We start from the raw sequence: 27670 nt of genomic DNA, 5'->3' as shown, positions 1-27670 counted from the left end.
TTGTCTAAACTCTGGAGAATAGTCATTCCACTCTGTGATGACAATAAAAACCCACTGGGGAGGGGGAACCTGGCAGCCCCGGGGGTGTAGCACAGGGAGACCCTCACTGGTATTCAAAACACTTCAAAAATGGTAATACAAGAACTTAAAGTTATATGACACTTGTAAAAAGAGAAGTTGCTTAGATCAACTATTTTACTACACAGATATGAAGTAGTAATAAATAAAAATGACAAAATGAACAGTGTGATAATTATAATAATATTAGAATGGGTTTGCTTTTTTAAAATATGGGGGTTTTCAATACTAAATTAAAATACACTAACCTAAACTTTCTCCATTTTCATCTTCTACAGCTTCTCAACTATTGTCTTCTTAAGTCTTAAGCCTATTTCTGGGTAACAAGCACCCAGAGCTTGACAGAACCAGGTTGAATCTGAGCCCTGGTACTTCCCAGACATGTGACTGCATTCGTCATGGTCTCTGCTGGGTGCTCAGAAGGTTTAAGAAAAGCTGTTTAATGAACATGTAACTGAGCAGGACCCTCTGAGACCTTCCCAGAATAGACCCCCACCCATGTCCTCCACCTGCCTTTTGTCTGTAAATATCTGTAGTCAAAGAATAAATTTAATTAGAGAAGTGAAAAAATGCAGAAAGAAAGGAAAACAGTCAAGAAAGACAAAATAATACTTTAGCCATTAAACAAAGTCAAGAACCTTTAGTTCTTCCTCAAGGACTATAAATGATATTCTGAGCCATGTCCTTTGAGCTGCTTTGCAGATACTGAAACCCCTACCAGGTGGAAGAAGTTAACTGTATGCTGCCCACAAGCATGCAGACCCCAGACCTGTTGGAACCAGAAGCTTGGTGATGCTGACTCCCGATGACCTCACCACCAACCATTCAGAAGTATGTCCACTAGCTGACCACGTCCGGCTCCTGACACAAGGCACCCCCATGCTGGACTCATCTCCAGCCCTAGCACACCTTTCAAATCTTTTGAGACTCCTCACAACCCCCTCCAGGGTGGGACACACAGTTCTGAGGGCATTAGCCCTCTGTGGCCCCCTTTGCCTGGCAAAGCAATAAAACTATTCTACTTTACACAAAACTCTGTCTTCACGTTTCTATTTGGCACCAGTGAACAGAAGCCGAGTTTTGGCAACAAACAGACTCTTCAAAGGGGTGGGCTGGGGTATGGGGACCAGCAGCTCTGGGAAGCTGTTACTCCCGGGCCTGAAGAGGTCAGAGGAGGAACCCTGTGAGCACTGGGGCTGTGCGAGGGGGTCCGTGACAGGAGGTGTGGCCTTAGGTAGAAGAAGGCTGCCAGGTTCAGAATGCAGGTTCTGGGGTTTAAATCCTGCCTGGACAAGCTACATGCCTTGGTTACCTCATCTGTACATGTGGCTAATAATACTGCAAATTTCATAGGGCTAAGGTTTAAATTTGATACTGATTAAAACACTTGGAACAGTGGTTGGCACTGTTCAAATCATAAGTACTCAAATGTGAGCACATAGTAATAATAGCTAAGGAAATTAACCTTGCACGTTACATTTTTTTAATGGAAAAAGGACTTCAAAGTTTTTAGGGAAAACAATTTTGACCCTAGAACTCCTAACCCAGGCCAACTATCAATCAAGTGTTTTCAAATATGCAAAGATTTAGAAAATTGACCTGCCAAGCACTCATTCTGAGAAAGTTACATATGGATGCACTTAACTACAAATGAGGTCTTCCAGTGAACAGTCTTTGCAGGGTAAAAGCACCAAGTCGCCGTCTTTCACAATGGGAGCCAGTGTGTAATATCCATGGCACAGAGATCCACATATGTTAATTACAGTCTCGGATGTAAACACCAGAGAAACTAAATAGAAAATGGAGGAGTGACTCAGAGGGGAAGGTGATGAGATGGGGAACTCTTTCCATTGTAAGCAATTCTCTATGTATGTTTTCCACCATGTGAAAATTGATAAAACAATTTTAATTTTTCACTGATGATCATTTCGTGACATCAAAACACATCTTCGATAATATTCAACAGGTGGTTTTACCATTTTAAAAAAGCCTTGATCAACACAAGGGAAAGGGGGTGATACAGACTGAGACTTAACAGGCATCTCAGCCAATCACAAATCTTCTCTGAAAACCCATTAGAACAAACTAAAAAAGCAGTTGAATCATTTGAGCCTTTGCTGATTAGGTATTCGATTTTAAGGAATTGCAGAAGGGTTATTGTGGATTTTTTTATGTTTTCTTTTTTTAGAAATACATGTTGAAATATTTACAGATGAAATTATATGGCGTCTGGGATTGCTTCAAAATCATCCAGTGGGAAGAGGGTACTGATGAAAGCAAACTGACTATAAGTTGATAATTACTGAAATGTGGGGGTTATATGATTTTCCCAGCTTGTATGCATGTTTGAAATTGTCCATATTAAAGCCAGACACAGGATAGGGATGTATACACTAAGTGACAACAGCACACCTTTTGACATCTTATATTTTTTTAATTAAAATGTAATGCTCAGTTTTAAGATAAAGCCTTAATTGGGACAGATTCTCCTCCTTCTAAGGTATTTGAACATAAATTTCTGAAGAGTTGAAGTGTGGACTGCACTGGCAATCTCCGGCTCTTGGGTGGTGTAGAACAGAGACAAGCAATGCACAAAAGGGAACAATTCTTGTGCTCCCCAAAGCTCCAAGGACCCTTCTGAAATAGCCCCGAGTCTCCCGCACCCCTCACCAAGTCCAACTCCTGATTCACTTGTCGGGCTGGTTTGCTGTGCCCGGCCAGGATGCCACGTTAGTTGGCGGTGGGAGGGCTGGGTGCGGGGGAGAATGAAGCAGGAGGAGAGAGTGTGGGGCAAGATTTGAGACTGAGAACCAGACTGTCAACTAGAACAGTGCATACAGTAAGCGCTTAATAAATGTTTGACTGGATGGATGAGAACCAAAGCACAGATACTGAAGAAAGGCAGTAACTTTTTCCCAGAGGTAAGAGAAGAGGTCTGTTGATAAAGACTATAATAAAAATGTACATAATTTCCAACAAAAAGCCAAGAGCTCCCTGGCAGGAATAAGTGCCAATATTCCCAATATTCCAGTGCTCCACTGAGGGTCATTCTCACGAAGGGAGTTTCTGCGATTCTTGTCTAAACTCTTTTCTAACCCCCATTTATTTACCTTTTTAGATTTCCATATTATTTTTCTACTGCATTTATTGGTTGATTTGCATATAGTGTGGCCACAGCAACCTATCCAATGTCATAAATATGCAAAGGCAGCCAGAGTCGTATCAAAGGAATTTAAGAAACAAAATAAAAAGTCAAATATATGACTTCTTAGACATAAGTGAAAAAGACATCCCAGACATGGCAAGATTGCATGTAAATTGCTTCAGCTGAATTTAGACACTCAATTAGGTACTTAATTATCCTGAAGCTTTATTGATGCCCTATTAGAAGTGGGCTCCATCCCTTAGAATCAAATAAAAGACACAGGTCAGCTCCCTGGAGCGGCCTGAAGGCAGATCTGATGGGTTGAGGCAGGTAGCTTTCAATCAACAGTTCGCAGACCCCCTCCACTCCTGTTGTCCTAGTCACACCTCTCATTGAACAAGAATTTTCCCCCTGACAGCATCTCAAACCTGAATTTTAAATGTGGCTTTTCTTCCAGGGCTCCAAGCAATCTCTCTGCATGGCCTGGCTGTAAGGCCGCCAACATTCAGCCGCAGCTGACCCGTCTCGGACCTTCCGGGGGTCACCATCCCAGTTGCTCTCCTGAGCTGCTCCGAGTGGGACCCTGATGGAGCTGTTAGTGGTCTACAGCCCACCCCCTCATTAGTAACTTAGGTCCACAGGCAGCAGGCTCCAGGTCCCTGCCCCGGTATCACATTATATGATAATTATACTCAGATTAGTTTTTCATACCTTTTGGACAGAGACATGTTAATCTGGATTCTTAGACATTAAAATCTTATAAAGTTCTCAAGTGATTTTAAGTCCAGTTTCTTAACTGGGGTGCCCTAATGGAGAGAAAAAGATGTGGCTATCGGCTTCCTATCAAGAGCTGATTCCTCTGGGCTTCCCTGGTGTCGCAGTGGTTGAGAGTCCGCCTGCCGATGCAGGGGACACGGGTTCGTGCCCCGGTCTGGGAAGATCCCACATGCCGCGGAGCGGCTGGGCCCGTGAGCCGTGGCCGCTGAGTCTGCGCGTCCGGATCCTGTGCTCCACAGCGGGAGAGGCCACAATAGTGAGAGGCCCGCGTACCGCACACACAAAAAAAAAAAAAAAAAAAAAAGAGCTGATTCCTCAAGTGACTTTAATAAGAAGCTTCTTGGGGGCGGGGATGTCATGTCTCATATCCAATTCAGCACCTATTTTTATTTTTTTATAAATTTATTATTAATTAATTTATTATTTTTTTTGGCTGCATTGGGTCTTCATTGTTGCGCGGGGCTTTCTCTAGTTGCAGCGAGCGGGGGCTACTCTTCGTTGCGGTGTGCGGGCTTCTCATTGTGGTGGCTTCTCTTGCTGCAAAGCACAGGCTCTAGGCGCGTGGGCTCCAGTAGTTGTGGTGTACGGGCTTCAGTAGTTGTGGCACACGGGCTTAGTTGCTCCGCGGCATGTGTGATCTTCCCAGACCAGGGCTCGAACCTGTGTCCCCTGTGTTGGCAGGCAGACTCTTAACCACTGAGCCGCCAGGGAAGTCCCCGGCACCTTCTTTTTAAATGCCCGTAACCTATTTACTGACTGTCTTCACACCTGCTCAACAGTTCTCACCTTCACAGCCCCAAATCGGACAAAGGCAGCAACAAGAACCGGAGATCAGTTGGCCACCTAAGTTCATCATTTATTCTTTCAAACTCATCACCATCAGAAATAGAACTGTCCAAGGTACCTCCAAATAACCTACCCAAGTGGTGAAACATTAGTCACGGCTCTCTTTGTCCAGAGCAGCTGTTAACAGTTCAGGCTCCAGGGCTGCAACACCAGCTCCTCTGATTACCAGCTCCTTAACCTCTCTGGACTCCACTTTCTCATCTGTAAAGTGGGACTGCTGTAGGATTAAAAGAAATAATGCCCTGAAGCACACAACACAGTGTCTGGCCCACAGAGCCTTCAATAAACGTTATTTGTTTTTTATGAATATAGAAAAAGAAAAAATACATATTGAATTATTCTCAAGTGGTAAAATATATATTATGTAATAATAGTATATATATTATGATAGTATATATAAATATATATAATAATGTATAACATGATATATAGTATATGTGTTTTTCTTTTTCATTTTCTTTTTCTTGTACCGCTTTAGAATGATTCCACAGGTAGGGACACTTCAATTTGTTCTCTGCCTAGTGAGCATTGTTGTCGACTCTGGCTGTTTTTCCCTCACTTGATGGAATCTGTGTCTATCTGGGCCTATCTGGGTCTCTGTCTCTCCCTCTCCCTTTCTCTCCAGGAACTCCCATAAGCTGAGATTCCTCCCCCTCTCCCTGAGGATATCAGCCTCTATCCCCCCCATCCTTCCCTAGATCCTCCCAAACTTCCTGGCCCCGCTCCCTTCCCTATCCGACTCTCACACTGAATGCCAGGGTTGGTCGGTCTCCCTCTGGCCAATGCCCTGCCTCAGTCTCACCCCACCTGCCCCAGTCCTACACCGGCCAGGCTGCCAAATCCTGCTCTAGAAGCCATGCAGCCCCACAGGCTGGCAGCCACTGCCACAGCTGGGCCTTCAGGACACACACCTCTCCCTCTTCAAAATGCCAGTGACAGAAGACTGTGGTTCTTAGTATCTGTGATTAGTTAAAACTATTTCTGGGGACTTCCCTGGCTGTCCAGTGGTTAGGGCTCTGTGCTTCCACTGCTGGGGGCGTGGCTTCCATCCCTGGTCGGGGAACTAAGATCCTGCAAGCCGTGCAGTGCGGCCAAAAAACAAACAAACTATTTCTGGATAAAATTTTCTCATAGAAATTCCTAAATGTTAACCTTGAAAGTCAAGCGATGGGATTAGGAAAGCATTTTATGGAATGGCAAGGCATTTCAGCCTCATCAATGAGAGAGTGTACTTCAGATGCCCAAGACAGATTCAAGCTAGAAGTCTGCACATGATTTGTAATGGACCTGGTCAACTAAATACTCTTGAAAATACATGAAGTTCCAGAAAGCACCAGTCACGAAGTTAAGGAATCTTGGTATCCCAATTTCCCATGGTCAGAAGAGGAAGGACACAGCATTCTGCCCTTGCGCTCATCGTTTTTCCAGCAAAAATCCATTCTTAGGGAAGTGTCTCTTATAACACAAAAATTTTTTCAATAGACTTTTTAAAAACACTCTAAGAAAACAAAGAAGTTCAGAAATGGTGGATGCAAGGGAGCAATGCAGGAAGGAAGCAGAGACAGCATTGAGGATGTTGTCATGTAAGTCCCAACAGAGATGACCAAGACTAAGAAAGAGGCTGGAAGGAACTGATTTGAGATGGTAGAATCTTTAGGACTTAGTGACTGATTGATTGGGCGAAAAAGCGTGACAGAGAGAATGGAACCTATGATAAGCCCCTCCCCATCATGTCTGGGAGAAGGTAGATGTGATATTGTGATTTACAATAAGAAATGTACATTTGGTCTTCATCCAGTTCCTGGCACAGAGTTCCTAAAACCATTGGAATTTCCTAAGTGATGAGAGTGATAGAAAGTGTCTTTTGTTAACGTTAATGAGATGACTTGGAGGAAGCACCTAAAGATGGGGGCTGGTTGCCAAGGGAACCAACCAAGTGATTAAAGGGTTGGAAGTTTCAGTCCCACCCCCCTGACCTCTGGGGAGGAGAGAGGGGCTGGAGGTTGAATCAATCACCAATGGCCAAAGATTTACTCAATCGAGCCTATGTAATGAAGCCTCCATAAAGACTCTAAAAATTTTAGACGGGGTTTGGAGAGCTTCTGGATTGGTGAACATGTGGAGATAAGGGGAGAATTGTACCCTAAGAGAACATGGAAACTCCAAGCCCTTTCCTTTCCCAGACCTTGCTCTCCACATTTCTTCCATCTGGCTGTTCCTGAGTTATATCCTTTTATAATAAACTAGTAATCTAGAAAGTAAAATATTTTTCTGCATTCTGTGAACCACTCTAGCAAGTTAATCAAACCCAAGGAAGGGGTCATTGGAACCTCTCATCTACAGCCAGTCAGTCAGAATCACCAGTGACAAACTTTCAGTTGGCATCTGAAGGGTGGGAGGTGGGGGTAGTCTTGTAGGACTGAGTCCTTAACCCGTGGGATCTGTTGCTGTCTGCAAGTAGATAGCGTCAGAATTCAGTTGAATTGTAGGACACCCATCCTGTGTTGGGGAATTGCTTGAAATTGTGTGAAAAACACATAGGAATTGGTGTCAGAATTGGAGTAGATAAGGAGTCTGGTTTCAAACTTGAAGGATTTGAGACACCTACGGAAGACCCATGTAGAGAGAAATCCTATAGGCAACTGGATCTTCTCCTGGCAGTTTAGGAGCAAGATGGGGATAGAGACACAGTTTTTGGAGCTATCAGCATCACAGGTGGTACATGAAACCCTGGGGAGAAATGAGAATATCCAAAGATGCTCAGGGAGAGAAGATGGCTAAGGACAGAGCTGGGCGTGGGGGTCTCAACCTGGGCATCCAGCAGGTGGAGAAGACCCCAGCAAGAGACTGAGAAGAAACAGTGAGGGCAGCAAAGGAGGAAGCCCTAGTGCTGCAGAACAGGAAGTGAAGAGAGTGGTCAGCAGGTTCTCAGAGCTCAGGTGTTGGGTAAAGTGAGAAAAATCCCATTGCATTTGGCACTCAAGAGTTATTGGCTCTGTCTGAGCCATTTGTCAGATCAAACTCTAGAAATTATCCTTAATTCCTCTTTATCCTTTACACTCCACATTGAATTCATCAATGGTTTTACTCCCAAAATGTAACTCAGATTCATCTACTTCTCCTATTACCACCATCATGACCCTGATCCTGGACAGCTATCATTTCCGGCCTGGACTTAGCTCTCTATAAGAACGTCTATCACCAATATTAAATGGGACATTGGTTTGAATTCTGTGAATAGACTTCCATGCTGTTTGTTTTCATATCCGTGAAACTAAGGAGACACTGAAATAAGGAAATTTCCATCTATTTCTAATATGATAAATAAGCCAGCATCAGCATGGTGGGGATACACTAGGGACATTCCCACTAGAGTCATAAAGAAAACAAGGGTGCCCCACCACCCCTATTACATACCACTGTCTTGGCAGCACTAGCCAAGCAGTTAGTTGATAGAAATTAGAAGCATAAAAATTAAACCAAAAATAGAGCTCCCATATGATCCATCAGTCCCACTCCTGGGCATATATCCAGGGAAAAATATAATTCGAAAAGATACATGCACCCCAATGTTCATTGCAGCACTATTTACGATAGCCAAGACATGAAAGCAAACTAAATGTCTGTCAACAGAGGAATGGATAAAGAAGATGTGGTACAGAGTTTTTAAGAAACATTCTAAAATTTCTAAACTCTTCCAAGGCAATAAGCTTTTAACCCCAATATATCCTATTAATTTGCAATGCTCTCACTATAAAGAGTTTGTGGTAAATTGGGAAGATAAGTGAAATAAAATTTGGGAATCAAGAAAAAAATAATTTCACAAAATACACATATGTCAAGCCATGCTGTACACCTTAATCTTTGTGTGTGTGTGTGTGTGTGTGTGTATAAACAGTAGTATTATTCAATACATTTGTATAAAGTCCAAAAATAAGCTAAGTTAATTTACAATGCTCCAAATCAGTATAATCCTGAAGGGAATAGTAATAGTGATTGCAAGGGAAATTCTGTGGTGTGGTTAATGTTTTTCTTTTTTTAATTTTATTGGAGTATAGTTGATTTACAATGTTGTGTTAGTTTCAGGTTTAATTCCTCTTTATCCTTTACACTCCACATTGAATTCATCAATGGTTTTACTCCCAAAATGTAACTCAGATTCATCTACTTCTCCTATTACCACCATCATGACCCTGATCCTGGACAGCTATCATTTCCGGCCTGGACTTAGCTCTCTATAAGAACGTCTATCACCAATATTAAATGGGACATTGGTTTGAATTCTGTGAATAGACTTCCATGCTGTTTGTTTTCATATCCGTGAAACTAAGGAGACACTGAAATAAGGAAATTTCCATCTATTTCTAATATGATAAATAAGCCAGCATCAGCATGGTGGGGATACACTAGGGACATTCCCACTAGAGTCATAAAGAAAACAAGGGTGCCCCACCACCCCTATTACATACCACTGTCTTGGCAGCACTAGCCAAGCAGTTAGTTGATAGAAATTAGAAGCATAAAAATTAAACCAAAAATAGAGCTCCCATATGATCCATCAGTCCCACTCCTGGGCATATATCCAGGGAAAAATATAATTCGAAAAGATACATGCACCCCAATGTTCATTGCAGCACTATTTACGATAGCCAAGACATGGAAGCAAACTAAATGTCTGTCAACAGAGGAATGGATAAAGAAGATGTGGTACAGAGTTTTTAAGAAACATTCTAAAATTTCTAAACTCTTCCAAGGCAATAAGCTTTTAACCCCAATATATCCTATTAATTTGCAATGCTCTCACTATAAAGAGTTTGTGGTAAATTGGGAAGATAAGTGAAATAAAATTTGGGAATCAAGAAAAAAATAATTTCACAAAATACACATATGTCAAGCCATGCTGTACACCTTAATCTTTGTGTGTGTGTGTGTGTGTGTGTGTATAAACAGTAGTATTATTCAATACATTTGTATAAAGTCCAAAAATAAGCTAAGTTAATTTACAATGCTCCAAATCAGTATAATCCTGAAGGGAATAGTAATAGTGATTGCAAGGGAAATTCTGTGGTGTGGTTAATGTTTTTCTTTTTTTAATTTTATTGGAGTATAGTTGATTTACAATGTTGTGTTAGTTTCAGGTTGTACACCTTACTCTTATAGAGTGCTGCATGTCAATTATTTCTCAATAAAACTGGAAGAAAAAAATACATTAGGGGGATAGAGCTCATGTAACAAAATAAACAAAAAAACTAAAAAAAAAAAGTGGAAATTTTTTAAGGTAGTGGATGTGTCTATTGCCTTGATGGCATCACGGGTGAACACATATGTCCAAACTCACCAAGAGGTATACTTTAAATGTCTGTAAATTTTTGCATATCAATTATACCCCAGTAAAGCTACAAAATAAACAAACTCACACACACAAAAAGATGTGGTACATATATACAGTGGAATATTACTCAGTCATAAAAAAGAACAAGATAATGCCATTTGCAGCAACGTGGATAGACCTAGAGATTGTCATACTGAGTGAAGTAAGTCAGACAGAGAAAGATGAATATCATATGATACTGCTTATACGTGGAATCTTAATAAAAAAGGTACAAATGAACTTACTTATAAAACAGAAATAGAGTCACAGATGTAGAAAACAAACTTATGGTTACCAGGGGATACGGGCAGGGAGGACAAACTGGAAGATTGAGACTGACATATACACACTGCTATATATAAAATAGATAACTAATAAGGACCTACTGTATATAGCACAGGGAACTCTACTCAATACTCTGTAATGACCTATATGGGAAAAAAATCTAAAAAAGAGTGGGTATATGTATATGTGTAACTGATTTACTTGGCTGTATACCTGAAACTAACACAACATTGTAAATCAACTCTACTCCAATAAAAAATTGTTTTTAAAAGAAACAAAAATTAGAAAGGAGGAGATATACTATCATTACTTGGAGATGATGTGATTGGAAAATTCAAGGAAATGAATTGAAAAAACATAGGAATCCAGTAAGAATTCAGTAAGTACCTAGCAGATGTGTGAGTGAAGTCATCTTAGACCATTCAACCCCATTGGACCACAGGTAACTACAACCACTTGAGTGAGCCCAGATGAGACCAGCCCACATGACTGATCCACAGAATCATGAACAAATAAAAGGGTGGTTGCTATTAGCCCCTGTGTTTTGGGGTGGTTTGTTATACAGCAATAGGTACCTATGTTTGTGTCTCACCAAAATTCATATGCTGAAGCCTAATCCCCAATGTAATGGTATTTGGAGGTGGGGGCCTTTGGGGGAGTAATTAGGTCATGAGGGTGGAGCCCTCATGAATGGGATTATAAGAAGAGACAGGAGAGAGCTTGTGTCCTCACTCATTCTCTCTCTCTCTCTCTCTCTCTCCGCCCCCCTCTCTGTACTACATAAGGACACAGCAAGAAGGCAGTCATCTGCAAACCAGGAAGAGGGTCCTCACCAGAAACTGAATCTGCCAGCACCTTGATCTTGGACTTCCAGCCTCCACAATTGTGAGAAAGAAATGTCTGTTGTTTAAGCCACCCTGTCTGTGGTATTCCGTTATAGCAGCCCGAACTGACTACAACAGTAGTTAACCCTGTATCTCAGTTTTTAAGTTACAGGGTATCAAAGATGGATTGTGACTCAGGTAGAAGAGGAATAAACATCACCTAAAGATGGATAAAGTGACAAACAGGATTGTGAACCCGTCCAGGGAGTACGTGCTTTGATTCTGTGAGGGATAGTTGCAACCTGTTAGGTGAAATCGTGATTCTGCTACTGTTTTTATCTGGAACTTAAAGAATGGGTAAACGAAGTGAGTATGGATGCCAAGATGACAGAGGTGGAGTGTGTTAGATTTTTTTCAACTTGGCGGCCTCTATTTCTCCATCAGCAATAGCCACCAAAATTACAAAAGTATATCCCTTATGACACAGTGATCCCTCTTTGGTATTTTATTCTACAGGTATTCACACCAGTGTACATATGTGAAAATGTATCTCTTGAAGGTGTTCATTGTAGCATTGTTTGCAGTAGCAAGGGACAAGAAACAATCTAAAGTTTGTCAAAAGTTAAATAAGATATGGTAAGTTCATATAGTAGAGTACTATGCAGCTGTAATAAAGAATGAAAATGACAAAACTCTGTGTATTTACATGGAAAGATATCTAAGACATTGATAGGTAAAAAGGGCAAGATACAGAACCATAGGTACAATATGGTCTCCTGTATAGCAAGGAAGAAAAATACAATATATATTTTATATTTTTATGTATGCATAAATATTCTCTAGAAGGGTATAGAAGAAACCAATGGTAGAGGGGAACTGAGGCAGAAACAGAGCAGATGGGAGTAAAGATGGAAAGAAATTTCTTTATATACTTTTTAAAAAAATCATGTGGGGCTTCCCTGGTGGCGCAGTGGTTGAGAGTCTGCCTGCCGATGCAGGGGACACGGGTTCGTGCCCAGGTCTGGGAAGATCCCACATTCCGCGGAGCGGCTAGGCCCGTGAGCCATGGCAGCTGAGCCTGCGCCTACGGAGCCTGTGCTCCGCAAAGGGAGAGGCCACAACAGTGAGAGGCCCGCGCACTGAAAAAAAAAAAAAAAAAAAAAAAAAAAAAATCACGTGAACATACTTCTATTTAAAACTTAAACATGCACAAAAATTAATTATGCATTGTTTTAAGAAAAGCAAGTATTATTACAATGATAATGACATTAGTTTAAAAATGTAGTTGCATCTAAATTTATTCTTCTTACTTAAAATTCATTTAACTTATGGAGAAAAAAGAGCCACACTGATTTGGCCAGCTCTCGTCCCTCAAACTTTAATTTCAGCCATTTTCAAAACTGCAGAAAATTTGAAATAATAGCATGTTAAACAGTCATATGGCCTTCTTCTAGATTCACTACTTGTTAATATTTTGCCACATTTGCTTTATCAGTCTCTCTGTACACAAGCAATTCACACTTTTTTTTGTTTGGCTAAATTATCTGAGAATTAGTTGTAGACATCATGACACTTTAATCCTTATGTATTTCAACATGTAGCTCCTAGAACAAACACACAAGTTATGGCCATCAAGAAATTTACTATTAACTAACAAACAGCCCATGTTTAAATTTCCCATATTGTCCCAATTGTGCCGTTTATACTCATTTTTTCTTATCCGAGATCCAGCCAACGATCACACATTGCATTTAGTTGTGTTGTCTCTTTACTCTCTTTTAATCCAGAACAGTTCCCCAAATCTCTCTTGGCCTTTCTTGACACTGACATTTTTGAAGAATCCAGGCCTGTTGTTTTGCAGGAGGTCTTTAAATTTGGATTTGGATTCCTCATGACTAGACTCAGTTAAACATCTTTGGCAACGATTATCACAAGTGATGTTATGCCCTTCATCAGAAGACTTAGGGTATCAGCTGGTCCCATCATTGGTGATAAAGTTTGATCACTTAGTTAAGGTGGCATCTACCAGATTTCTCTGTTGTAATGACCCTTTTTCCCCTTTGTAATTAATAAGCCTTCAGGGGTGATACTTTGAGATTGTGTGACTATCCTGTTGCAACAACATATTACTCAATGGTTTAGCATCCATTGATAAGTTTTATCTGAATCAGTTATAAAGTTTGTTGCAAAAAGTGATTTTTTTAGTTTTACCATTTCTTCTACATTTATTACGTGCCACTCTTTTTTGTAGGGTAGAGTATGAGGGGCAGTATTATTTGCCTCAAACTATTTTTTATTAAATGTGTTATAATCCATACTGTCATCATTTGTTATGCTCAAATTGTCTCAGGTTTGCCCAGTGCTGATACCTCCAAGTTAGCTCCTGTGTCCTTTTGCCACGTTCCCATCAATTTTGGAGCATGTCCTTAGATTTGGGAACAAGATATTCCAGCCTCAGTTTGCACATTTTCTGCTCCAGACCTGAAATTCACTATTTTCCAAGAAGCTTTGTTTCCTTTTAGTAGGGAATGGTATTTAGAGACCACAGTCCCGGTTGCCAGGGGTTTTCACTGCTTCTGGTCTCTTTTTACCTACTCACTCTGGTAAAGAGCTGGTCTTTGTTGTTTAATCAGCTCTCATTCATTTCTCTACCCCACCCTCATTTTCTTTTCCCCCTTCTTTGGCATCAAATCCTTGGCAAAATGTTGGAAGTTCTGAAGATTAGAAAATGTGGACCTAGATGGTACAACATTTGAAGGGAGACAACATCTTCATTTCTTTCCCAGCGTGTCCCCTCAAGCTGAAACAGGTTATAACTGAACTATGTTAAGGATTATCTGTGAAGAAAGGAGCAGGCAGCAGTTTTCCATTCAGATCTTTTTCTGCTTGAGGGTAAAGAACGGGAGGAATTTCATCTAATACAAATATGATTTGAATTTTAAAAGTCTTATGTCTAATTACTACTTATGACTATGGTAAAAATTGATTTTATATACTGTAATTGTGTGATTTGAATATGTAATAAAAAATGCAAAGCTTGATGCCTTTGATTTTAATTTCCATAACCAGTGCTTCTCAGTTCACATATTTCAGTGGTTTCTGGGTTGAAACACCTTTTTCTAATTAGCAATCAAGATGTGCACAGTAGTTCAAGACCTCCTCAGGGTGTGAACCACCCTGCATAATGCATTTTATTCCATATCTTGATTAGGCTTGGCTCTTTGCTGAACTGGCCATTACCTTGGCCACAGAAAGACATCCCACAGGGAGTCTGTTCTTGAATTCTTAAGTGGCCTAAGATTTGCATCACCCTGGCAGGTAAAAGGGTCAAATTTAACCATCAACTAGCAAACATTTTCATAAGACAAAAAAGTAAGTTACAGTTTGCAATGACTGGAGCTGTACCCTAACGTTTTAATAAAAATATTTTTATACATGAAGAACATGAGTTCTCTGAGGACACCACAGAAACCACAACATGATTCTACAAGACCAAGGACAAGGCATGAGGTCCCTGGCCTGTGAAAACCAACTGGCCACCCCAACACCTCTCTCCAAGGTCAACCTTTGTTGTGCTGTATATCAACATTCATAAGATATATGAGCAGCCACCAACAACTCAAAGCAAGGCTCCACCAAAAACTGGGAAACTACTGGTTCACTGGGAAGCCTAATGGTAACTATGACTTAAACTGCTTACGTGCCTTAAGCATTTCAGGAGCAACCCTTCCCTCAGGTCAAAGGAAACTGTGCCCAGGCTTCAGGTCAGCTCTGTAAGCCCAGACCCCGACCCCAGTCCAGAGGCTCCCCCTACCCCAACCCCTCCCCACAGCTCTCTTTATGTCTGGCACTCTCTTTGGTTCACAACTGTTTGCCACTTCCTGCGTTTTGCCTTATATTTTTGCCATATTACTTTTGTCTCCCCAAGTCAATTATGTAGCCCGTCACCAACAGAGAAGCACATAATATACTGTCTTCAGTATCTCTATGGCATTCTCTGAAAATAAGCACTCTTGTTTCTGTGGTTGTGATCATCGTTAAGGGTGTGAAATACAGAAAGCTTGTGTTTGGGTTTTGCATGGACCTAGGGGAAAAAAAACTCTAGGGTTTTTTCCCCCTGAAGTCAACTATGGTTACAATGAAAACCATCATTTCTTTATTTCAGTTCCTCTTCACCCACCCAGCAGAATGCCCCCCCAACTCTGCCTGCCATAAAAATCCTGTAGGAAAGTGCCATGACACACTAGACAAATAGAGAAAACAATAGAGTGGATATAGGACATTTGAAAAATATAAACCAATAAATCTATCAATTTTTGTATTTTTTTAAACAGAAAAAAACACTATCATTTCAAATGTCCATGGTACATATAAAATAGTAATTATATACCAAGCTACAAATAAAACCTAAATCAATCCCCCCAAATAACACGGCACATACTCTTACCACCACCACCAAAAAAAAAAAAAAAAAAAAGATGACTTAAACCAAAAAATGAACAAATAAAATCTAATGACTTGTAAACTGAAAGTCATTCTCCTGGTCAAATTGAAAATAAACAAAAGTCACCACCTTATAAATAAACGACAGTAAGAGCAACATATGTCAAAATTTGTCAGATGGGGACATAGTTATACTCAAAAAAAATTGCTGTCTACACTGAAGAACAAAGCCACGGTATTTTATACCTCCTTCCATTACGAGGTAGTTTGTTTACACAGCCCTTGGACCTGGGTTATCCTCTGACTTACTTTGGGTAGTAGAATGTGTGAGAGTGATTTTGTGTGAATTCCTAAGCACGGCAATTTCAATTTTTTCTCTCTTGGAATGCTGCCTCCATACTGCCATTTAAGGAAACTTCTATAGCCCACTGAAGATGAGAGACCATGTGCAGGAGAACCAAGGGGCCAGCACTAACTGCCGGACACCTAAGTGGCGCCTCCTGGACCTTCCAGTCCAGCTGACCTGCCCCCATAACTGATCCCAAGTGAGGTCAGCAGAGGAACCACCCAGACAACCTAAAAAAATCATAAGATACAATAAAGTGTTGACATTCTGAGCCATAAATTTTAGGGGGATTTGTTATGCAGCAATAGATAGCAAATGATAACTTACTGTTTTTTATCATAAATCATGGAATTTTGAACTCATCATAAATAAACGAAGCAATTCTCGTGGACTGCTGCTCTTTTGGCCAGTAACCCAAGTTGGTCCAATCAGTGAACCCCAGCACATTTCTGGACACTTCCCTGGCACTTGGCTCCACCTGGGGGCAAGAAGGCTTAAGTAGGTCCAGCCTTCCAAAGTTCATCGCAGAGAGCCAGCCTCTCCTTCGGCATAAGTCTCACCTTTCCTCCTTGGCTCCAGGTGGGTCCCTGTGGCCAGGAGATTAAGACCTGCTGATTTGCTCAACCCTGAACCCTCTGTGCCCCTGGAGTTGGGAGTGGAGTTCTTAGCACATGAAATGTGCTCAGTACTCATCAAGTATTATTATCTATATTGTTATTATTACCTGGAAAATACATTGCTGGTTTTCTAGGAAACAAAGAGGCACTCTTCAACTTGTCCCTGACTTTCACCCCCTCTGGGGACTGGGACACAAGACTTATGCTAAAAGGTGTGGAGTGGGGAGTTGGGGAGGGTGGGTCATCATTCCTGCTAAAATAATGATTTTATTTATTTTAGCAGATGTTTTTGTTTTTGTTGTTGTTTTTTTGGTTTAACCCATCTTCCCCCACCCCACCCTGTGGTGGTAAGAGTATGTGCCCTGAATTTAGAGCAAGCAGCAAAGAAATATTTTTCTTTTGAAAGTATGTTTATGTCGCTGTCAAGCAGCCAACTAATACTGTCTCCCTCCAGGCTTTCTCCCTGCCGGGATCTCCTTACAGACAAGCCTGCACCCCAGATGCCTGGAGGCCCTTCAAGAACTCTGCAGCCTCCCAGAGCAGGAAGATGCCAGATGCTCCCTGCTTGGGGCAGGGCGACCAGGGTTCGAGGGGGCCGGCTGTTCTGACTCTCCCGCCCAGTCTCCGCTTGCCCGACCACAGCAGGAGAAGCCTCGAGAAGACCGGAGGGAGGCCTGCCTCTGAGGACAACCCAGAAACAAGGGTTTGGCCAGAGGAAAGTTAACTCCAATGTTACAGAGAGACCCTTCGACGTTTCTGTGCGTAGCGGTCCCCAGCCTCTCCTCCCCATCACCGCGGAGAACCGTGGCTGACGCACCCAGGACCGAATCGGGGTGGCGCCCTCCGAGCCCGACCCCCGAGCTTGGTGAGCTGGGGCTCCCGCTGCGGGGAGGGACGTTGGCAGAACCCCCTGAGTCCCCACTCGGCGTGGGGGAGGACCCACGGTCGAAAACAGCGCATCACCAGCAGTGTTTTGATTCCATCCACAGAGCGGGCGTTAGCTGCGGCTCTTTTCCGCGGCCTCGGTTAGCCACTGAACACTTCTGGTTTAACCACTCCGGAGAGTGGAAGGTGTTGCCGAAAACCCAGTGTGGTTTCTACTGCGCCAGCGTCTCTGTTGCAAAATTAATCCCATAAGTGGCTGGTAAAGGGCACGTTTCGCAGGTAAGTGGCGCCGGCGCGTGCGGTGACCGCGCAACGAGGGGGCGCCCTCTCACTCCCAGTCCCCGCGCTGCAGCCCATCCCCACCGCCTCGGACACCTGGCCAGCGGTCTCAGTCCCTCCCCTCTTCCAGAGCTTTCCAGGGTCCTAGACTGTGGCAAGGAGACTGACCAAATGCGCTGGGCAGGGTCCAGGCAAGACCAGGCACTGGCCTTGCCTGACCAGCGCAGCTGCCATGTGACTGCCGCAGCTGGGGATCCTCGCCAGACGGAAACGGTGACCCCCAGCAGGATCTGTAGCCTGGCACATTCTGGGCTCTTCTGTCCAGTGCCCGAAAGGCAGGGGCGCTAAGGATCTGAGACCTCTCCTCTCATCCTGCCCTTGCTTCCCTGCCCGAAGGGGCTGGCAGGAAAAGGGAAGACCAGAGAGGGGTCTCCAGGCAGAGGCAGACGGTGGGAAAGACGGCGGGTGCAGGGGGCTGTAACCCTCGCACCCCACCCCCTCCCAAGCCTTGGCTGCCTAGCCCACCTCCTCCCCACCTTGGGGCCCTGGAGACAAGGCCGGGGGGGTCAAGGGAACCACACCAGAGGTCACCACTGCAGGGTCAGACCAGGTTCTTGAGCACCTGGGCATGGTCTATAAGTAGGCACCCTTCCAAACTGATAGTCCTTGATTTTCAAAAAAATATATAGAAATAAGTTTATACACATTTCCAAACTACACAGCTTCTTTGGAGGCTTATTATACCCATTAAAATATAGGTTATAAACACAGTAACTCGGTAGCTCCCTGGTGGTCTAGTGATGAGGATTTGGCACTTTCACTACCATGGCCCAAGTTCAATCCTTGGTCTGGGGACTGACATCCCATAAGCCATTTGGCACAGCCAAGAAAGAAAAAAAAAAAATAGAGAGTACCGTTTGTTTCCAGTGAAGCAGGCCCAGAATCCTAGCTGAGTGCAAGCTGGCCTCGCCTACAGCTGTGCACCTGTAGTTGCCTGTGCTGCTTGTACTGAATGTCAAAGACACCCCTTAGATCAGTCGGCAAGAAGAGGGCTTTCCATTTCTACCCCCGGCTAACGTCCACCTCGGCAGGAGCAACGCTCTTGGGTAACTTGCCCTGATGTAATGGCAGCCTTGCAGGTCACTTCCAGGCAGCCTACCCCAGAGGTGACGACCAAATTAAGATGCTGGAATCACACCTTGTGTGTTGAAACAACAGAAAAGAGAGCTTGGAGCAAAGGGAATGAGACGGGGCAGCTCAGCACACTTGGAATAGGGTGCAAAGGTGGTTGGAAGGACCTTGCTGCCTGAGTCCTGGATTAGGCAATGCTGACATGTCCCGCTTCACCCAGTGGCAGCAGCCTTCCCCACTGATGAGGACCAGAGTTGAGGATGAGCAAACCGGTAGACGGGAGGTGCCTGGGCCGTGCACACACTCGCTCTATCAAGAGCTACAGGGGCAAGGACGCCTGGCCAAGACCATACATAGCTGGCCAACAACCCTCTGAGCACCGTGCCTTTTACCTGCACATCTTGGGCAGGGGACACGCGGTGCTGGAATGAATGTCACCAAAAAAGAAGGATGATGCTTCCAACACAAAGCACAGAAGATAATTGAACACGTGTTGCCTGACACCAAAGAGGGACTTTGCCCTTGAAAAGACAATTCGCGTGCATGGAAAAGAAACACAATGTCTGGAACCACATTGTCTGGATCCAGGTCTCACTCTGGGACTGAATGAACCCTGTGTTTTGTGGGTGGATTGTTTAAAACCTTTTTTAAAAAATTTATTTATTTTTGGCTGCATTGGGTCTTCATTGCTGTGCACGGGCTTTTCTCTAGTAGCAGCAAGCAGGGTTTTTGTTGCAGTGCATGGGCTTCTTATTGCAGTGGCTTCCCTTTGTTGCAGAGCATGGGCTCTAGGCGCATGGGCTTCAGTAGTTGTGGCACATGGGCTCAGTAGTTGTGGCTCGAGGGCTCTAGAGTACAGGCTCAGTAGTTGTGACACATGGGCTTAGTTGCTTCGCGGCATGTGGGATCTTCCCGGACCGGGGATCAAACCCGTGTCCCCTGCATTGGCAGGAGGATTCTTAACCACTGCACCACCAGGGAAGTCCTGGTGGATTATTTAAAGATGCCAGGTTTCTGCTGTGGGCTGTAACTGAACTAGAAGATGCATTTGAGTCAAAGAATTGAATAAGTAGGAGTGGATTATAAGGGATGTTGCTGTATTATTGAGAATACTCAGGTTTCTTTTTTCTATTAACTAATTTTATTTTTTTATTATTTTTTTTAATCTTTTTTTTTTTTTTTTTTTTGGCCACGCTGCACCGCTTGTGGGACCTTAGTTCCCCAGCCAGGGATTGAACCCACACCCTCGGCAGTGACAGTGTGGAGTCCTAACCACTGGACTTCCAGGGAGTCCCCAAGAATACTCAGTTCTGGTGTATAGAATGAAAGACACAAATGAGTAGAGCAGTAGGAAAACTCCTAAAATGTGTCTGTAGATTAGGAACGTGTGAGATATGGGAGAGAAGAACAGAACCTATGTCTGGTGAGCATAGAAGGAAAGGATGGAACAAATCAATGTTATCTTTAGATAGAAAAGCATGGAAGGGCCAAGGGAATCTCACTTATTCAGGATGCACAGCTCATGTCAGCTCATTGAGCTTTGTCAGCCCGACTGATGACAGCCATTGATGCCACCCATTCTGGTCCCATGAGTCCCCTACCTGGGACATGCAGGTAAAAGTCATGGCTGCTCAGCAGGTCACCTGGGAGGGAGAGCTATGGTCACACCACTGCCTTCTTCCAATAGGGCAAGTATGGGTTGACCCCAGGCACCTTCCATATATTGGGCCCCTTTTCTGTTTTCCCTTGTTTCTCACTGTATGTTTTTGGGGTTTTTTTGTAGTACGTGGGCTTCTCACTGTTGTGGCCTCTCCCATTGCGGAGCACAGGCTCCAAATGTGCAGGCTCAGCGGCCATGGCTCACGGGCCCAGCCGCTCCGCAGCATGTGGGATCTTCCCGGACCAGGGCACGAACCCGTGTCCCCTGCATCGGCAGGCGGACTCTCAAGCACTGCGCCACCAGGGAAGCCCTCTCACCGTATGTTTTAAACTGACTCAATAAAATGGATATAACAAGCATCTTAATTTGGCCTGTGAGCCTTTTGGTTCTGGCGCCTCTGGGGTAGCCTGCCTGATAGTATAAGAGGCTACCATGGCATCAAGTAAATTCCCACCATTACAGGAGCAATTTACATGTTGCCAGTTATGTGAAGAGTTGAGTATAGAAGCCTGAGTTAACTGGCACCACATTTCTGATGTGTTTCAGTGATATCTTAGCATTCCCTCTAGACTGGTGTCCAGGGAAGCCGCCTGGCTATCCCATACCTTAATCTAGTTCTTATCCTGGGATGCCTCTCTCCAATGTCTTCCACATGGGTTTTTTGAGAACATCAGCCAAGAATCCTGGGCACTGACTTACTGCATGTTGGAAACGGTATCAAAGGGTGTGTACATTCTGGAGCTTCTACTGTGGCAGACAGAAAGGGCTCCAGGTGACATATGGGAAGTATCTCTCCCAGAAGATCCTTATCAGACAGCATGTTCAAATGGTTGGACATCCAATGGCCTCAGGCCATCTGAGAGCTGGCTCTCCTACTGGGCTGAGTTTCTAGAATAAGACTCTGAGCCTATTAGAAAAATATAGGATAAAGAAAGAAAAGCCTGTGCAAATTCTCAGTGCCCTGGTTCATCTGAGAATATTCTAGTTTTTCTTTATAATACTCCACTTACATTTATTTTGCTCAGAAACAGATAAAGGGACAAAAGAATTGGATTCCATCCAAGAACTTCCTGCCTTCAGGAAAGAGGGGGATGAGAAAAGAGAGAACCCATTTTTCTAGAAAGTCAGCTCTTTTTAATCAGTCTTAGCAAACAAATTTCTTGAAATCAGGGAATAGGTCTTATGCATGAATGCACACACACAAACAGAATTTAACACGATGTTTTACAAACATTATTGTCATAAACTAAGGTGTTGTGCTTAATGAAAATACACAAAAGTGAATCTGACTCTCAGTTTTCTTATGGTCACCAATGTCTCATTCCAGAATGTACCAACAAATAAATGGAAAACAAAATTTTGAAACACCAGTTTAAATCGCATCAATGATAATCTATAGTGATAGAAATCAGATAAACATGAAATACTTGGGAATATGTTTAATGAAATTTGTGCTAGACATCTATATTGAAAACTACAAAACTTTACTGAGAGAAATTTAAGAAGATTTAAAGAAATGGAGAAATGTAAATGGATTGGAAGACTCAATATCTGTTAAGATGGCCATTCTGCCCAAATTGATTTATGGACTCAATGCAATCCAAGCCAAAATCCCAACAGGCTTTTATGTAGAAATTTACAAGCTGATTCTAAAATTTATGTGGAAATTCAAAGGATTTAGAATAGCCAAAATAATTTCAAAAAAGAACAAAGTGGGAATGCATGATCCTGATTTTAAGACTTACTATAAGCTACATTATTGGAAAAAGATGAGTATATAGATTAACGGAACTTTATAGAGGTCCATAAATAGATCCACACACACATGGTTAATTGAGTTTTTACAAAGGCACAAAGGTAATTCTAAAGTCAAAAGGATAATCTTTTCAACAAATGGCGCTGGTAAAACTGGATTATCTGTATGAGAAAAACGAACCTCAATCCTTACCTCACACTATACGTAAAAATTAACTTGAAATACATCTGAGATCTAAATGTAAAAGCTGAAGCTATAAAATCCCTAGAAGACAGTATAGGAAAAATCTTTCTGACTTGGAGTGTGCAAAGAAGATTTCTTAGACACAAAACTAAAAGCACTAAATATAAAAGAAAAAATCAATAAATTGGACTTTATCAAAATTAAAAGCGTCTGCTCTTCAAAACAAACACTGACAAATTACTTGTATCCAGAATGTATAAAGAACTTCCACAAATCACTAACAAAAACAAACAACCCACATTTCTAACAGCTTTACTGAGATGCAGTTCACATGCCATACAATTCACCCATTTAAAATGTACAATTCAATGGCTTTTAGTATATTCACAAAGCTGTGCATCCATCCTCACAATCAATTCTAGAGCATGTTTATTATTCCAAAACGAAATACTGCTCATCTTAGCTGTCCACCCCACCACCACCTACACACCCCCATACACACCCTCTCTAGGCCTAGGCAACCACTAATCTACTTACTATCCCTGTAGATTTACATTTTCTGGATATTTCATGTACATAGCATCATACTATATGTGGCCTTTTCCGTCTTGCTTCTTTCACTTAGCATGTTTTCAAGTATCATCCACTTTTTAGTATGTATTAGTACTTTTGTTCCTTTTATTACCAGATAGTATTCCATTGTATGGATATATCACATTTAATTTACCCATTCATCAGTTGGTGAACATTTGGGTGGTTTTCAGAACTTTTTTTTTTTTTTTTCGGTACGCGGGCCTCTCACTGTTGTGGCCTCTCCCGTTGCGGAGCACAGGCTCCGGACGCGCAGGCTCAGCGGCCATGGCTCACGGGCCCAGCTGCTCCGCGGCATGTGGGATCTTCCCGGACCGGGGCACGAACCCACGTCTCCTGCATCGGCAGGCGGACTCTCAACCACTGCGCCACCAGGGAAGCCCCAGAACTCACTTTTTAAAAACGTGCAGAGACTTGAACAGACACTTCATTGAAGAAAATATACAAATGGTCCATAAGCACAAGAAAAGGTACTCAATATCGTTAGTCATTAGGGAAATTCAAATTAAAGTCACAATGTGATACCTCTAAACATCTACTCAAAAGGTTAAAATTTTAAAACACCAAGTGTTAGTGAGGCTATCAACCAAATGGAGCTGTCAACATGCCACTGGGGATTATTAGAGAAATGCAAATCAAAACTACAATGAGGTACCCCTCACACCAGTCAGAATAGCCATTATTAAAAAGTCTACACGGCATCCCTGGTGGCGCAGTGGTTGAGAGTCCACCTGCCGATGCAGGGGACGCGGGTTCGTGCCCCGGTCCGGGAAGATCCCACATGCCGCGGAGCGGCTGGGCCCGTGAGCCATGGCTGCTGAGCCTGCGCGTCTGGAGTCTGTGCTCCGCAACGGGAGAGGCCACAACAGTGAGAGGGCCGCGTACCGCAAAAAAAAAAAAAAAAAAAAAAAAAGTCTACAAATAATAAATGCTGGAGAGGGTGTGGAGAAAAGGGAACCCTCCTACACTGTTGGTAGGAATGTAAGTTGGTACAGCCACTATGGAAAACAGTATGGAGGTTCCTTAACAAACTAAAAATAGAGCTAGCATATATGATCCAGCAATCCCACTCCTGAGCATATACCTGGAGAAAACCATAATTCAAAAAGATACATGCACACCAGTGTTCATTGCAGTATTATTTCTAATAGCCATGGAAGCAACCTAAATGTCCATCAACAGATGAATGGATAAAGATGTGGTATATATACACAATGGAATATTACTCAGCCATAAAAAAGAATGAAATAATGCCTTTTGCAGCAACATGGATGAACCTAAAGATTATCATACTAAGTGAAGTCAGACAGAGAATGACAAATACCATATGATATTACTTATATGTGGAATCTAAAAAAAAGATATAAATGAACTTATTTTTAAATATCTTTATTGAAGTATAATTGCTTTACAATGTTGTGTTAGTTTCTGTTGTACAACAAAGTGAATCAGCTATATGTATACATATATCCCCATATTCCCTCCCTCTTGAGCCTCCCTCCCACCCTCCCTATCCCAGCCCCCTTAGGTTGCCACAAAGCATCGAGCTAATCTCCTTGTACTATGCAGCAGCTTCCCACTAGCCATCCATTTTACATTTGGTAGTGTATATATGTCAGTGCTACTCTCTCACTTCGTCCCAGCTTCCCCTTCCCCCTCCATGTCCTCAAGTCCGTTCTCTACATCTGCGTCTTTATTCCTGCCCTGCCACTAGGTTCATCAGTACCATTTTTTTAGATTCCATACATGTGCGTTAGCATACAGTATTTGTTTTTCTCTTTCTGACTTACTTCACCCTGTACAGCAGACTCTAGGCTCATCCATCTCATTACAAATAACTCAATTTTTTTCCTTTTTATGGCTGAGTAATATTCCATTGCATATATGTGCCACATCTTCTTTATCCATTCATCTGTTGATGGACATTTAGGTTGCTTCCATGTACTGCCTATTGTCAAATGAACGTATTTACAAAAGAGAAACAGACTCACAGACATAGAAAACAAACTTATGGTTACCAAAGAGGAAAGCAGGGAAGGGATTAATTAGGAATTTGGGATTAACAGATACACACTACTATATATATTGAATAAAATAGATAAATAACAAGGAACTACTGTATAGCACAGGGAACTATATTCAATAGCTTGTAATAACTTATAATGGAAAGAAATCTCAAAAAGAATATATATAAGTAAATCACTTTGCTGTACATCTGAAACATTGTAAATCAATTATACTTTAATAAAAAGAAGTGAGTAGTGTGTATAGCTGTTACACTACAACTAGCACAAAAAATGAAGACAATATTCTTCTGGCATTCAAAACTATAATCTAACTCAGCAAAGAAGTTGTTTATGTCTTTAACAAACAAGTGATGTTCCAACATATGTCTTGTTTCACTTTTGTCTTACTCCTTAAAGTAAATGAAAATAGCAACCAACAGGTCAGAACTACACTAGTTAATTGCAAACTTTGGTTGGCTACAGATACAAGACTCTGGAAAAATCAGTGAAAACATTTTGCGATAATCAGTTGACTGTATGGGATTTACGATTAAAAAAATACATTTTATTATTACTTATAAATTAGTAATAAACATCCTTTATATCAGCAAAATTCATAATACTTTTAAAATAATACTTTTAATATGTTAAATTATTAATATGCTAAATAAATAGATGTTAATTAAATATATAACATTTTTTCCAGAGAGCCTGCTGTTAAATATTTACCAGTATACTACTGGGCACAAGGGAATATTTTGGATGATGGAAATTATCTATATACTGATTGGAGATATGGTTTCATGGTGTACACATTTGTCAAAACTCATTAAACCATATACTTAAAATGTGTGCATTTTATGGTATGCAAATTGTACCTCAATAAATTTGATTTTTAGAAAAACAATATAAAATTGAAGACTCTGACTGATAAGCTAATGAAGACCTCAGTGAATTCCATAGTGACCGGGCCTTGAAGAAACATTTGGGGGTCATAGCACAGTTTGTTCAGTTTTTTTTAACTTTAAGCCCAGAGAAGACAAAAGACAGGAACGTCCTCTGACCACCCCCGCCAGTCCCACGGCCTGCACACAGCTGCAACTCTGGGTCCTCCATCCTGAGCCAGTACACCTTTGTCTGTCATCCTCTTAAAATATCCAAGAACTCACTCGTCTATTAAAATAACGTCTGAGATGAACTGCTTTGCAGTAATTATCAGCCAAGAGTAAAGGAAATGTATTCTGCGCTTTTCAAGGCCTCTTTTATCTGAGTCTTTGATGAATTCCCCAGGAGCAGCCCTTAAGTCCCAGCCCTTTGCACAGGAGATGGGCAGGAATGACCCCATTCACATGGAGGCACATGTCGGCCACTGCACAGAGAGGATAGCCAAGTCCAGAAGTTAGGAGGGAAAAATCACAGATCAGGCTGCTTCTGTCTTCATGAAGCTAAATGTTCACAGTGTTTGGAAACAGCCAGTCAGCCCACTGAAACTTTCCTTTTTCGTCCAGATAGATAACTCAGTCCCATAACCCTCTGTCATACACGTATGTATGTATATGATCACATACATATATACATAAACATATATGATATATATCATATATGCAAGCTTTTATACCAAGATAAATTCTTGTGGTAAAAAAAAGACAAATTGGGGCTTCCCTGGTGGTGCAGTGGTTGAGAATCTGCCTGCCAATGCAGGGGAAGAAACGAAGACCAACACAGCCAAAAATAAATAAATAAATAAATTTAAAAAAAAAAAAGACAAATTGATTTTTGCCTACTTGTGAATTAAAATCCTAGCATCAGTCTTATCTTCAGCATCCCACGCCGAATAACTTGCTGTTTAATATCAGTTAATCAATCAGCAGTTATACATAGAATAGTGACTACATGTTTACGACGGCTTCCTGGAAAGATGGGCATTTATTGCTTTGTGTCTCTTTAATTGACCTGGGTAATCCCAGCTCACTGTTTCCATCATATTCCTCTTCTAGACCCAGCAGAGAAAGTATGTGCCTTGAAATCATCACTTTATTGCTATTAATACATACTAGCCAGGACTATTTTGTTTGATATATGTTAATAACGAGTTGATCTTTGGATTTTCACTCTGAAATGATTCTATCACAAAGAGAGTCTTTTTTTAAAAATTTATTTATTTTTATTTATTTATTTTTGGCTGCGTTGGGTCTTCGTTGCTGCGCGCGGGCTTTCTCTAGTTGCGGAGAGCAGGGGCTACTCTTGGTTGTGGTGCGCGGGGTTCTCATTGCGGTGGGTCTCTTGTTGCGGAGCACGGGCTCTAGATGCGTGGGCTCAGTAGTTGTGGCTCACAGGCTCTAGAGCGCAGGCTCAGTAGTTGTGGCTCACGGGCTTAGTTGCTCCGCGGCATGTGGGATCTTCCCGCACCAGGGCTCGAACCTGTGTCCCCTGCATTGGCAGGCAGA

The sequence above is a fragment of the Physeter macrocephalus genome, chromosome 17 (assembly GCF_002837175.3).
Source record: "Physeter macrocephalus isolate SW-GA chromosome 17, ASM283717v5, whole genome shotgun sequence".
Lineage (NCBI taxonomy): Eukaryota > Metazoa > Chordata > Mammalia > Artiodactyla > Physeteridae > Physeter > Physeter macrocephalus.
This window is presented reverse-complemented; position numbering follows the sequence as displayed.